Source organism: Vombatus ursinus, unplaced genomic scaffold, assembly GCF_900497805.2.
Source record: "Vombatus ursinus unplaced genomic scaffold, bare-nosed wombat genome assembly UNPS02011334.1, whole genome shotgun sequence".
Lineage (NCBI taxonomy): Eukaryota > Metazoa > Chordata > Mammalia > Diprotodontia > Vombatidae > Vombatus > Vombatus ursinus.
In genome coordinates, this window is record NW_020951112.1 from 7,500,824 (window position 1) to 7,515,280 (window position 14,457).

At 42.2% G+C, this 14,457-nt stretch overlaps 1 protein-coding gene across 1 annotated transcript in view; it reads left to right on the forward strand.

Moving 5' to 3' along the window:
* The first annotated feature begins 2,046 nt into the window (after positions 1–2,046).
* The window catches only part of CDK17 (cyclin dependent kinase 17), a 147,618-nt gene continuing 135,207 nt past the window's right edge, over positions 2,047–14,457 (forward strand). The window contains exon 1 of the mRNA XM_027855787.1: positions 2,047–2,118. The gene's annotated coding sequence lies outside the window, so the exon portion shown is untranslated. The remainder of the gene's footprint in view (positions 2,119–14,457) is intronic.

Genomic DNA, 14,457 nt, shown 5'->3' on the forward strand with positions numbered 1-14,457 from the left:
TCTGCTTTCAGAGAACTAGTAACAGATTAGTTTCATTCATTCGACGGTAGATTGAGAGCTAAGAGGGATGGACCTCAGAGATTAGACTAAACACTTCATTTCACAGATGAGGAAACTGAGGCCCAGAGTGGTAAAATGACTTGTCCGAAGATGGACAAGTAGTAAGCCTGGATTTGAAATCAGGTGTTCTGATGCTAAATCTAATGATTTTCTTTACCATGCTGTTCTGTCGTCTTGGTAATTCAACAAGCATTTATCAACTACAGTGAAAGGAAAATTGAGCTGGCGGATAGCATCAACAACCTTCCAGTGTGTGGGATCTGGGTAGGTCTCAAGTAGGAGTCTCTTTCTACCACGGACATTCTGCTGGAATTTGGGCAAATCCCTAATATCCTCTGAACCTCAGTATCCTCCTCTGTAAAATAAGGAGTTGGCATCTAAGGTCCCCTTCCAGATCTAAGTCTGATTCTGTGTTAGAATGAATCTGAGGCTTGTTAGCTAGTCACAGAACATAGGAATTATTTCAGTCTGTCGTGGTACTCTGGGCACCTATTAGGTGCTTAAGGAATGCATGTTGATTAATAGATAACATTATATAGGCATGAGGACTAGATTTGTTATTTCATTGGTGTAGGTTGGCACTTTCTCTCCACTATAGAGTCTGAAGAGTTTCCTAGAGAATGGGGAGGTTTGTACCACTTGCTCAGGGTCATATAGCTAGTATGGGTTGGAGGCAATATTTGAACCTAGCCCTGCTGCTTCTTATTATACCAATATTAATAAAGGCTTGTTAATCGATTAATATAAATGAATATTTATGCGATCCTTTTTACATCAGCCCTTTCCACAGAAGGTTTGCCTCCAACAGGGAAAATCTCTTCCCCACTGGGAACCCTGCATTATTCAGTGAAAAGGGCCCTAGATTTGGAGGCAGACGACCTGGGTTTGAAACTTACTGCTTCTGTGATCTTGGGCAATTCGGTTTCCCCAACTGTAAAATGAAGGGGTTGAACTATATGGCCTCTGGAGATCTTAGCAGCCTTAAGATTAAAATCCTATGACCCCTTTATAACAAGTCATTTAACTTCTCTGGGCCTCAGTTTCCCAATCTATAAAATGAGAGGCTTTCATTACATGACCTCAGGAGACCCTACCAGGTTTAAGATGAAAATCCTGTGGCCCCTTTACAATAAATCAGTTACAACACAACTTCTCTGGGCCTCAGTTTCCCAGTCTATAATACGAGGGGCTTTCATTATATGGCCTCTGGAGACCCTACCGGCATTAAGATGAAAATCCTATGTCCCTTTTGCAAGACGTCACTTAACTTCCTTGGGTCTCAGTTTCCTCAATTGTAAAACGATGGCCTCGGGAGACCCTACCAGTTTTAAGATGGAAAATCCTGTTACAACGTAACTTCTCTGGGTCTCAGTTTCCCCATCTGTAAGATGAGGGGATTGGGGTCTCGTGACTTTTATTACAGGTTACTTTCCCTCCGGGCCCCGGTCCCTATCTGTAGGGAGGGGGCTCCGCAGCCTCAGAGGCTCTCCTCCCCGGGCTCCAGATTTGTCCCCCCAGAGCCCAGCAGCAGATGCGGCGCTGGGGGCGGGGCGCGCCCCGTCTCCCTGGAGACCGCCCCTCCTCTCCCTCCAGCTCCGAGGCCGCGGCCGCTAGGGGTCGCGCTGGTAGCGGCGGCTCCCGCTCGCGCTCCCCGGGCCGCGGCCGCTGGTTGGTTCGTTTCCCTCCTCCCCCTCCCCCTCCCCACGCTCCCCGCCCTCGCGCCGGGCGGGGGGAGGGGGGAGCAGGCGGAGGCGTCCGTCCGTCCGTCGGCGCAGTGCGAACGCGGCCCACGACGCGGGTCCGGAGCGCAGCCCGCAGCTGACGCCGCCCGCCGCCCGCACGAGCCGCAGGACCCGCGCCCGCGCCGCCGAGGGAGCCGAGTGCCCGCCGGCCGCAGCAGCCGTTGTCCGCCGCCGCCCGGCCGCGCCGGGGCCATGTTGGGCCGGGGGCTGCGCTCGGCGTGACTCGGGGGCCCGCGCCCGCCCCCCCGCCGCAGAGTCCGGACAGCCGCCGGGGCCGTCCGCCCCCGCTCCCCGTCCGCATCTCCGGGCTCGGCTGGTAAGTACGGGGTCCGCGCGGGCCTCCGCCTCCGCCTCCGGCGGCGCCCAGGGCGGGGGCCGAGGGCCCGCGGGGCTCGGCGCTTTTTGTTCGCGAGGAAGACCCGCAGCCTCCGGGCGGCCACCCCGGCATTTCCGGGGCGGGGGGCGGGGTGGAGCCGGGCGGCGGGCTCGGTCCGTCCATCCGGCCGGCCGGCCGGCGGTCCGGCGGGCGGTCCGTGCCCAGGCTCCCCGGCGCTGCTCCTGCTCCTTCGCCGCCTTCTCCTCCTCGCCCTTCGCCTGGCTCGCCGTTCCCCTCTCCTTTCCCTTTACCTCTCGCTCTCCTCCTTTCCCTTTCCTTCTCTTCCCCGTACTCTTCCCCTCCCTGTCTCTTCGCTTGTCACTTTCCTTGCCCTGTTCACCCCCTCGCTTGGCCTCAGTTTCCTCCTCTGTCAAATTAGGGGGTTGGACCAGATGATCTCTAAGGTCCTTACTCTAAGCTCTAGTTCCTAAGGTCCTTCCTTTCCTTGCCTTCCCCCCTCCCCTGCGGCTGCCGCCTCCTTTTCCTCCTCTTCCCCCTCCTCCTCTTCTTCCTCTTCCTCCTCCTCCTCCACCTCCTCCTCCTCTTCCTCTTCCTCCTCCACCACCTCCACCTCCTTCTGTCTCCCCACCACGGGAGACGTGGGGAGGTGGAGGAAACGCTGGAGGGTCCCCCGAGACCGCTAATGTTGGCCTCCCCGAGGAGGAGGAGGAGGAGGAGGAGGAGGGGGCGGTGGCGGCGGCGGCGACAGCGACAGCAGCTGCAGCGGCGCAGCCAGGTCCGGGGACGGCGGTGGCAGGGCTGAGCCGAAGGCGAGAGGAAGAAAGGAAGTGGCAGGGCCGTCCCCTGGAGACCGGAGAGCTCCCTGGTCGCTGGGGGAGGAGGAGGGAGTTCGCTTCCAGCTCCTTGGAGACACGAGAGGGCGGGGAAGGAGAGAGAACCCAGACGAAGATGAGGGCCACCAAGTGGGAAGTGGGTCCCCCTCCTCGCACCCTCACCCAGCCCTGTGTCCTGGCCAAGAGCAGGCAGGGGGAGACCGTAGGGGACCCCCCCTAAGGAACTGTGCAGAGGAAGAGAGCCATGTGCTGCCAGAACAGATCTCTGCCGCAGTTACTTTTTATTTTTATTTTTTTTTAAGCGTCAGTGTTTTATAAAAACTCTGGATTCCTTTTCTCTCCTCTTCAGCCTCCTACACACTGACACATTCGTTCTCATCTGGACTTTTCCTCCTTTTTCTTCTTCCTATTCCTGTTCTCACCCACTCCTTGACTCCTTGTGGATGAGCAGTATTTTTGCTTTCAGAGCTTTAGGTTGTCTAACGACAGGATGCTTGTGCTTGTACTGACCCCAAACTGCTGTGAACTTTTCTTTCGTCCTCCCACCTCTTCCTTTTTGAGGTCTGTAATATCACATGGACTTGATATAGGTTATACGTGTGTAGTTACGCAGAACATATTTCCATATTAGTCGTGTTGTGAAACAAAACATAGGCCAAAAAAAAAACCCTCAAGAAAAATAAAGAAAGTAAAAAACAAGTATGCTTCCTTCTGTATTCAGACACCATCAGTTCTTTGTCTGGGGATGGATAGCATTTTTCATCTTAAGTCCTTCAGAGTTGTCTTAGATCATTGTATTGCTGAGAAAAGCTAAGTCATTCACAGCTGATCATGGTGCAATATTGCTGTTACTTTGTATACAATACATTTCACTTCCTCAGCTCATGTAAGTCTTTCCAGGTTTTTCTGAGAGCATCCTGCTCATAATTTCTTATAGCACAATAGTATGCCATCACAATCACATAGCACAGTTTGTTCAGCCATTCCCCAGTTGATGGGCATTCCCTCAATTTCCAACTCCCTGCCACCAGAAAACAGAAGCTGTAAGTATTTCTGTACACATAGGTCCTTTTCCCCTTTGTTTTTTGTTTTTTTTTTAATCTCTTTTTGAATACAGACCTAGTAGTGGCATTGCTAGATCAAAGGGTATCTGTGGTTCTGTAGCCCTTTGGGCATAGCTCCAATTCGTAACTCCACCATCAGTGCATTAATGTCTCATTTTCCCCACATGCTCTCCAACATTTGTCATTCTCTTTTTCTGTCCTTTTGGTCAATCTAATAGGAATTGGGTAGTACCTCAGAATTGTTTCAATTTGCATTCATCCAATCAACAGCTGTTGAGAGCATCTTCTCATATGGCTGTAGATGGCTTTGATTACTTCATCTGCAAATGATTCATATCGCTTGATCATTTATCAGTTGGGGAATGGCTCCTGTTTTTACAAATTTGACCCAGTTCTCTATATATTTGAGAAATGAGGCCTGTATCAGAGAAACTTGCTTCAAATTTTTTTTCACAGTTAGGATTGCTGAATATATTTCTTTACGTCCTATTCCTCCCTCCCGTATTCTGTTCTCTCTCTCCTATCACCCTGTCCCTCCTCAAAAATGTTTTGCTTCTAACTTCTGCCTCCCCCAATCTACCCTCCCTTCTATCATATGCACTCCCTTTCTCTTATCCTCTTCCCCTTCTACTTTCTTGTAGGGAAAGATAGATTTCTATAACCAGTTGAGTGTGTGTGATATTCCCTCTTTGAACCAGTTCTGATGAGTAAGTTTCGCTCACTCCCCCAATCTTCTCCTTCACTGTAAAAGCTTTTTCTTGCCTCTTATATGTGAGATACTTTACCCCATTCTATCCCTCCTTTTCCCTTTCTCCCGGTGTATTCTTCTTTCTCACCCCTTAATTCTGTTTTTTTTAGATATCATTCCTTCATGTTCAACTGACACCTGTGCCCTCTGTCTATATATACTCCTAACTGCCCTAATAATGAGAAAGTTTTTTGAGTTACAGGTATCATCTTGCCATGTAGGAATGTAAACAGTTTAGCCTTATTAAGTCTCTTATGAGTTCCTTTTCCTGTTTACCTTTTTATGCTTCTCTTGAGTCTTGTATCTGAAAGTCAGATTTTCTATTCAGCTCTGGTCTTTTCATCAAGAGTGCTTAAAAGTCCTCTATTTCATTGAAAATCCATTTTTCCGCCTAACGGATTATACCAAGTTTTGCTGGGTAGGTGATTCTTGGTTGTAATCCTAGCTCCTTTGCCCTCTAGAATATCATATTTCAAGCCCTCTGATCCTTTAATGTAGAAGCAGCTACATCTTGTGTTATCCTGACTGTGGCTTCGTGATATTTGACATGTTTCTTTCTGGCTGCTTGCAGTATATTCTCTTTGACCTGGGAGCTCTGGAATTTGGCTATAATATTCCTGGGAGTTTTCATTTTGGGATCTCTTTCAGGAGGTGATTGGTGGATTCTTTCAATTTCTACATTTACCCTGTGGTTCTAGGATATCAGGGCAGTTTTCCTTTGTAATTTCTTGCAAGATGATGTCTAGACTCTTTTTTTTGGTCATAGCTTTCAGATAGTCCAATAATTTTAAAATTATCTCTCTTGGATCTATTTTTCCAAGTGACTTGTTTTTCCAATGAAATATTTCATGTTGTCTTCCTTTTTTTTTTTCATTTTTATGGTTTTGTTTTATTGTTTCTTGATTTCTTATAAAGTCATTTGCTTCCATTTGCTCATTTCTAATTTTTAAGGAATTATTTTCTTCAGTGAGCTTTTGTACTTCCCTTTCCATTTGACCAATTCTACTTTTTAAGGAGTTTTTCTTCTTTAGTGAATTTTTGTATCTCTTTTACCATTTGGACTGTTCTGTTTTTAAGGTGTTGTTTTCTTCGGTTTTTGTTTGTGTCTCCTTTACCAAAGGACTCTTTTTTCATGATTTCTTGCATCACTCTTTTCTCTTCCCAATTTTTCTTCTAGCTCTCTTACTCAATTTCCAGTATCCTTTTTGAGCTCTTCCATGTCCTGAGACCAGTTCATATTTTTCTTGGAGGCTTTGGATGTTGGAACTTTGACTTTGTTATCTTCTTATGAGAATGTATTTTGATCTTCCTAACTTTCTATGGTTAGAATTTTTTTTTCTGTTGTTTACTCATTTTCCCAGTCTATTTCTTTACTTTTGACTCTTTGGTAAAGTGGGGCTCTGCTTCCAGGGTGGAGGGTGTACTATCCCAAGTTTTAGGAGTTTTTTGCAGCTGTTTTCAGAGATACTTCTAGAGACCTGTAAGTTTTCAGTTCATCCAAGGAGTTATGATCTAAGGAGAGGTGTCTTTACTACTACTCTTTCTGTCTTTACTACTACTCTTTCTGTCTTTACTACTCTCCTGTTGCTTTGGTCTTGAGTGACCAGAATCACTCTTCTTTCCCCTGGGACTGTTGAGGAGGGTCCCTGCTACCCTGGGGCTGCAAGCACTGGTATGCTAGTGTTCTTCCTTGCCCTGGCATTGCCACTCATGACTCTGACCCAGATCCAAGTATGGGCAGAGCAACAGAGTCCTGCCTCAGTGCCAGCAAAGAGACCCTGTAATTTCCTTCTGCACTGGAGATTTTCTTATAGAAAGAAATGTCTGCTAAAACCCTTGGCCTAAATCAGCCATGTACCTGTTTTGGTGCCCCTGAACATGTCTTCAGCTTTGCTCTGTCACCCATTTTAGTCACATCATTTTACAATGTGCAGAGGTGGTACTGCTTATATTGAATCTTAGATATTTTTGAAGGCAGCCAAGTCTCTTACTGACAGCAAAATTGCTTCATTTAATGAGAAAATGCTGGTGCCCATCAGGTAGGAGGAGAATTTAAATAGAATGTTAAAAGCTTTTTATTCTTTTTGGAAGGAGAAAACCTTCTGGAAAACTGGAATTTAGATTAAATTAAGTAGTTTTTTTAAAAAGGTAAATCAGAACCAGTTGTGGGCTTGTGCTTATTTAAGGGTCTGAAGATATGATTTTAAACTGGGGATGCTGCTTTTCTTGTTGAAATCATCTTATCTTTATGATTTGTAACATTTACATATGTTGAAATAAGCAGCCCCGATTCTGCCAAAAGATACAAAGAAAACATGAATGAATTTGTGGAAGAGACTTTCCTATTGTTTTGAAGAATCCTGTTTCCCTTTTAGAAAAGATTTTGGTAAAATGTGTGGTGTACAAAAGCCTTCCCATTAACTTGCCAAATGACCCCTTAGGCAGGAAGGACTTACATTTTTAGTTCATAGCTTTCAGTAAAACTATACCTCTTGAAGATTCCAGGATATTTCCTAAGATGAAAGTGAAAATATCTTGATTTCCCAACTGGGATTGTAAAGGATAAGACATTTTTTAAAGAAGTCTCTAGATAGACCTTTTTTGAAGTACAGAAGCAGCTATGTTGTTGACATTCATATGAAAATGGATACATTATGTAACTGTTGCTTTTAAGAAATTGAGTTTTTGAAAAACCTAGTCAAAAAAATTGGCTTGTCTTTTAGCCTGGGGGATCTGTTAACTGATTTTTCTCAACCCAAGAATTTCCTTTTCTCTTCCATTTTGCAATTCCTCTTTCTTCCCTCCCAATCCCCAGTTTTAAGGTCTGTATTAATATGACAGATTAGGACATGTTAATGTTCATGGTGACTTGTGTGTGTGTTGAAAGGTGGTAGTTTGAGAATAGATTAGAACACAGTTTTTCTCCTGGTTGATGCTTCATCAGAGTTAAAGACATGCTAATTTCTTAAATTGCCTATTACTAAATGGAACAATGAAAGCTTTTAGTAAAAAAAAAATATTTAATTTATTCTTTTCCTTAGAACCAAACCTAATGCCCTGAGATTTAGAATCAGGTGTTTTAAACAATCCAGCCTGAAATGTGCATCTTGTATTTGAATAAAACAAGATATGTTCAGGAAAGATTCAGAATCCAGAGCTATGTTATAACAATTAACTTTTAAAATATATACTGGGAAATAATAGAAAAAAGAGGAATTTTCATTTTCTTTGTGCTGCAGCTTGAAAGCTCATAGGAAAAACAAATCGTTCTTGCTCTATGCCTTGTACATTCATGGGTGCTTCATCACTGTTTATTGCAATGATAGTTTAGTTTTGAAATATTAATGCTCCCTTGCTGTGGCCCTGGATAGATAGCATTTAGGAACAAGATTCTTTTCTCTCTCTGGGCTCTCTTATTTTACCTTCTTTTTGCAACTGTTTTTTCTCTACCTTTCACCTTTATAACTGAGTGTGAATATTATCAGAAAAACCATGTAAACATTTTATTATGAAGAGTATGCATTCAGGAAGACCACAAACTAGTTGCTAGTGAAAGTGGTAGTGTTTTGTGTTTAATTCTCAGCTCACTAAACTATTTTTTTCTCCAGTATAGGATTTTCTTTGTTATGGGGTAGTAATAATGCGTATGTATAAGACATTTAAATCTTGACTTCGTATTGAGATTCCTAAATCTTGGTAGGTAATTCCCAATGGAGGTCGAAGTGCTCAGCTCAGCAGCAGCAGCAACACATCTATATTTCCCTGTGTGTAACTTGCTTAGTGGGCTATTGCTGACTTGTAAAAATGTTCTATTAAACTTGGAAGATGAAATATTTTTTTCTTTTCCTATCTAAGGAAGTGGAGTTTTAGGTATCTCAGAATTTCTAATAGCTTTTGATAATAGGGAACTTAATATAAAAATTATATTGAGGTACCTTTTTATTTCATGATCATGACGTAGCTTAAAAAATCGAAAACAAACAACCTTTTAATGTTTTATTTTTTATCATGCTTGTCTTTTGTATCATTGTTAGTCACATCCAGTTCCTTGAAAGATATAACAACAGAAAGAACTTTGACCCTTCGGTTAGAAATAACAAGCCACAGAATAAAATTGGTGTGTTCACCAAAGGTCCAGTGCTTTGAGGGATGTGTGTCACAGAGTCCAGATAAAAGAGGGATTCCCTGTAGATGGTGAGGTCCTCCAGATGCTCTTGTTTGCAGACCTGATGACAGGGCCGATGACATCCAGACCAAGTGCTTGCAGAGCCTCCTAAGTTAGAACCATGATCTCCCAGAGTTTGGCCCAACTAGTCAGGTCTCCCTACTTCCAGTTTCTTTCCTCTCAAATCTGTCCTGTACACGTTTGACAGATTTTTAATATTCCCAAGATATAGTCCTGATTATGCTGTTTTCCTGCTTCAAAACATCGTCAGTGATTCCCTTTTGCTTTTAGGTGAAAATACTCCTTAGCCTGGTATTTAATCACCTCTTCCACTTGCCTTTCCAGGCATTTCATATTATTCCCCTTTATATCATTCATTTCTTTGTTGTTTTGTTTGTTTGTTTGTTTTTGGCTAGACAGTGGAGTTAAGTGACTTGCCCAGGGTCACACAGCTAATAAGTGTCAAGTGTCTGAGGCTGGATTTGAACTCGGGTCCTCCTAACTCCAGGGCCAGTGCTGTATCCACTGTGGCACCTAGCTGCCCCTCATTCATTTCTTTTAGCCAGTTGGCTTGCTAGCTGTTCCAAACCTAGCTTGCTGTCTCCTGTCTCCATGCCTTTACCCAGGTCATCTCCCCTTTGTGGAATAAGCACTTAACTCATTCCCACCTCAGAGAATCCATAGTTTCCTTTGAGGCTTAGTTTAGTCCTGCTTTCATCAGTTTCCCACTTAGTGCTCACTTAACCCCTGTAATTATTTTATGTATATATGTTGTTGTATTATCTCAATAGAATGTAAGTTTATTGTGGGCAGGGGCTATTACAATTAGAGTCAGAGGCATTTAGGTTTACCCTAAATATTTTTGCCTTTGTATGCCCAGCCCCTAAGGGCTTGCACATAGCAGGTACTTGATAAATGCTTATTGAATTGAATGCACAGTTGGATGGACAGTTCACACAGCTGGTGCCTTGGGACATAGAACTTGGACAGACCCTGTAGATGGTCAGTAGTTTCCCTGGAGCAGTAGGAAACTGAGTTGAGTGATGTTGGAGAAAATCCCCAATACTTGTAATGACTCCTACCTTCTTCCTGCATCACTGGCCCCTCAGTGCCCTAATGGTGGTGCTCTCTGACTGTGAAGCATGGGCAATCTTGGTTTCCAAAGAATAAAGTTGCAGATTACCCCAAGAGTCATAGCTATATCTCTGCCAGTAGGTAGTGGCGTATTAGCCATAAGGAATGGCTCAGGAGAAGTGGGTATGAGAAATAATCAGAGAAATGCGGGAGTTGGAAAGGTGGTAGGTCAGTCATGAAGGGAGACAGAGTGGTAATTGATGGGAAACCTGCCAGCTCTGTTGGTGTCCATGCATTATCAGGAGCCCTTAAGGAAGGTCCCTAGCACATTGGGTGGACCTTCTAGAGGAATTCTGGAAAGTTAAGGACAGGAGTGTTCGAGGATAAGGAGGTGCTAAAGGATTGCTTGAATTCTGTAAGGGTGGTACCCACACTGATACTGTCACACATCTGTCACACATAGAGAAATGTTGCATTCAGTCTGCTAGGTTTGCAATATATGTTTCCTTTCAAAACTAAAATAGAGAAAGCTTATTAAGCTTTTTGTCTTTTTTTCCCTCTGGAAACTTCTGTTCATGAAATTGGTTCCCACCAAGTATTTATTGTAAAATACCGAGTGGACAAAACAGGATCACAAGATGTAGAGCTTGTCCGATGACTTTAGAGATCATCTGTATATATTGTTTATAAAGAGGAAACTGAGGCCCAAGTCACAGAACCAGTAGGAAGAGATTTCCATTGGAACTGGGGTCCCTGAACTCCAAATCTAGTATTGTTGTTTTTTAAACCATACTATACTTTAGCATCAGAATGGGTATTCTCTTTCCTTTTTATGAGAGGGGAACTTTTCATTTCTTTGGAGCTTTTAGGGAGGGTAAGGGAAAGATTTGACTTTTAGTAATGTCCCAGAATATGTGAAGTGGTCAGTGCTGTCAGCTGAGTGCCCGGCTCTAATGGGGATTCTAGCACACCTCAGAGAAGATAGAAGGGCCACACCATCAGATTTGGCAAACTGATAGATAAAGATTCACTCTAAGCTCTCTTCCAGTGTTAAAACTCTGTGATTCTGAGATGTCTTGACAGATCATTCTATACTGGTTGAGGGTCCCCTTTATGATAAATACCACAATGTTTTGGAATGTTGCATCATATCAGTTGCATCATATCAGGGTTTTTTATTTTGGCATGTTGGGAAGAATTGAAAGTAGCAGCAGCAGCTATTGTTGTTGTTGCTGGACCTTCGATCACCATCTCGGGTGATGTCTTGAAATTTGATGCTTAAAGTCCAATTTTTGAATATTGGTATACTTTGTGTTCTGTAATAAGCTAGATGGAGATACTGGTAAAAATTTCCCTTTAATTTTTGCTGTATAAGTGCATAAACATTAACAGTTTTAAAAATTGAGCTAACCCTAAATTTTATGACAAATTTCTTATAATAGTAAACACTCAGTAATTACACTATATAAAATCCATTCAGTAGAGCACTGTACTTGGTGCTGGAGGAAATATAATATTTATTCAACATCAGTGCCTGAGCCTCATGGAGTTTATAGTAGTGTAAAGAAGATACATAAGGGAACATTTATTGAAATGGAGTATTTTCACTGATGACTTCATTATGGTATGGAGGTCTGTTTTTGAAAGCTGGGTTGGCAAGCTGGATTTGTATGGGCTGATGGTAAGTGGATTTCTGGGCTTGCACAGTGTTGGACCCCTACTTTTGTTCCCAAATGAGGGATGAATAGATACATATACATATACGTGTGTATGTGTAATATATTGTGTGACTAGATGTAGTGTGAATTATGCCCAAATAGTGATATTTACTCCTTAGAGCAGCAGAAAGGGTGGCGTCAAAGACATACTGTATGGGACTTGAAAAAAAAATGAGGTGAACTTATAATGAGCTTGAGGGAAGGCTGAGGGATCAGCTGTGAATTCCATTGGTTTTCAGGCAGTAGCAGAAAGTCTCCCCCCATCCTCAGCCTGTTGGTTGGAGCTGCTGTAAATGATTCATGAGAGGACATGAACATGGAGTTGCCCAGGATGGACAGCGTTGAATGGGTTAACAATCTAGATCATTAGATGTTATTTCCTTGTGGTGAAATCAGGACACATTGAAGTGTCAAAGAATACCTAAATAACCATACCAGCTACTTCTGTTATCAGAGTTAATTTTTATGCCCCTATTTGTAGGAAGTGCCTAGATAATAATGCCATCGGAAAGTATCATTCCAGATTTGGGGGACACGCTCTTCTGAGCTTGTTAATATGCAAGCATAAACTTTATGGTTTCTGTAGCATCTACAGGTTTATACTGTTTGGAAGATAATTTTTTTTGTTATTGGACTTTGTTATTAAAATAGATTTTGAATTCTTTAAGGAAGGCTTAGGTCTCAACTACCCATACCATTTCTTTAATTTTTGTTAAGAGATGCTCCTTTGTATTCATTTTTTTGGTTTTTAAAGTGAGTTGAATAGGGGTCTACTTAATCAGTAATTACTTCTTGAGCAGCTGCATGCATTCAGTATTATTTCCCCACAGTGAGCTGATAAAGAACACATGATTTCTGTTCTCAAGGAGCCTACTTTTTATTGTGTGAAATAACAGCAGACTTCACCCATGTACTGCTCATCAGTGTGACAGTCTCACCTATCTGGAACTTAGCCAAAAACCAGAAAGAGAAACAAGACTTTCTGTAGAAAAAGTAGATATAACCAAGTCATACTAAAACTAGTGAAATTTGCTCACAGGAAAGCCCCTTGTCCTCCCTTTATTCTTAATTTACCCATAATTTTCACTAAATTAGTGATATGGTTTAGATGTGCTAAGTAGATTGGGATAGTGTAGAGAATTTACAGTATGATATCTTTGGCTCTGCTGGCTCAGCTCTCATCTGATGGTGTTCCTTTGGGCTAGGAACTTGTGTACATTAAGATTCCTTGGATACTAATGCCCTGTTAGTCCTTTTTTTTTTCCCTGTCATTTCCAGTGTAAAAGTCATTACCCTTTGCAAACAACAATAACAAACCAAAATCTAAAGAATTATGTTTGCTGTACTCAATTTTAGCAGTCACAGAAAAGGACTTAGTATAATTCCTGACGCAAGTAAGCTCTTAATAAATTCTTATTGCCTGACTAATACATGTCCTTCCAAAATAGTTAAAATAAAAATTGTTGCTTAAAATGGTAAACACTCAGTTAACCTGGAACACTTTAACAGAGAGATCTATTCTCTGAGATTTCAAATACCTAAGGTTTAATTATGTATAATTATATGCAAAATTGTATGGTGCATACTAGAAGTGATGTCAGTGTTAGGAGGGCCTTTGAGGCCTTTGATGGGTAGGGAAGGATGTCATAGAAGAGGGAGAAGTGAAGGGAGGACCCTGAAGTGTGGCTAGGAGTTGGATTGGTTCCATCCCCAAGGACACTGGTGTAGAATCTCCTCTGGGGTCAGAGGAAATACAGATTTTAGGTAAGACAAATTCCTGCCCTCGTGGAACTTTAATAGCTTAAAACTACACTAAGACTATTGGAGCAGCCTATATATGAGATGACTAGAGTGCAGTAGCCAAGTTTCCTTGATGTAGAGAGGAATGGATGAGTGAGAGGGAGATTTCCAGTGCCCTGTGTGTTTGAGTGTGTTAGGTAAGAATTATTACTAGGATCTAGATATCCATTTGGGGCAGCAGCAGAACTCTGAGAGCTGGAATGAGTCATTCAGTGTCTCCAGTAAAATTCTAATGCCTGCCCAAATCCAGTTCTACAGCTGTACTTCTTAAATACACTCATTAAAGTTAACGGCGTATTTGAACTTTGCAAGAGTAGAACAATGCCTACTAATGCAGTATTTCTTACTTAAAAAGGGGTGTGTGTGTGTGTGTGTGTGTGTGTATACACAATGCACTATATTTTTTTTTTTTAAAAATTGAATTATAGTAATTAAATACAGAACCTGGTTTATGGTCCTTGTTTTTAAGACTGTTTTTATAGAGTAGCTAACCTTTTAAAAATTATACCTGTGCTATAGTGGGTGTGATTTAAGTATGTGCATTACTAAGAATGTATCTGTTTGGAGTTCATCTGCTATGGTAACATCTTCATTGTTGACATTTTGTTAAAATGAATTTTCCTGTTTTCTCATCTTTTACCCTTTTTCAATAGATAGCATTATTGTTTAATTATTTTATTTAAGGAATTAAATTAAAGGAAATAAACAATTATTACTTGTTTAAGAAAAATATCTGAAAGGAGCATCTCTGTGTCTATGTCTGGTTAGTGATTTATCAGCCTTTGGTCACTCAACATTACCATGGCACTTCGTGCTACAGCTTTTATTTAGAATCACAGAATTGTGGACTTTTGAGATCATCTAATCCAAACTGAGGATTATACATATATATGTATATGTATAATCCTAAAGCCTA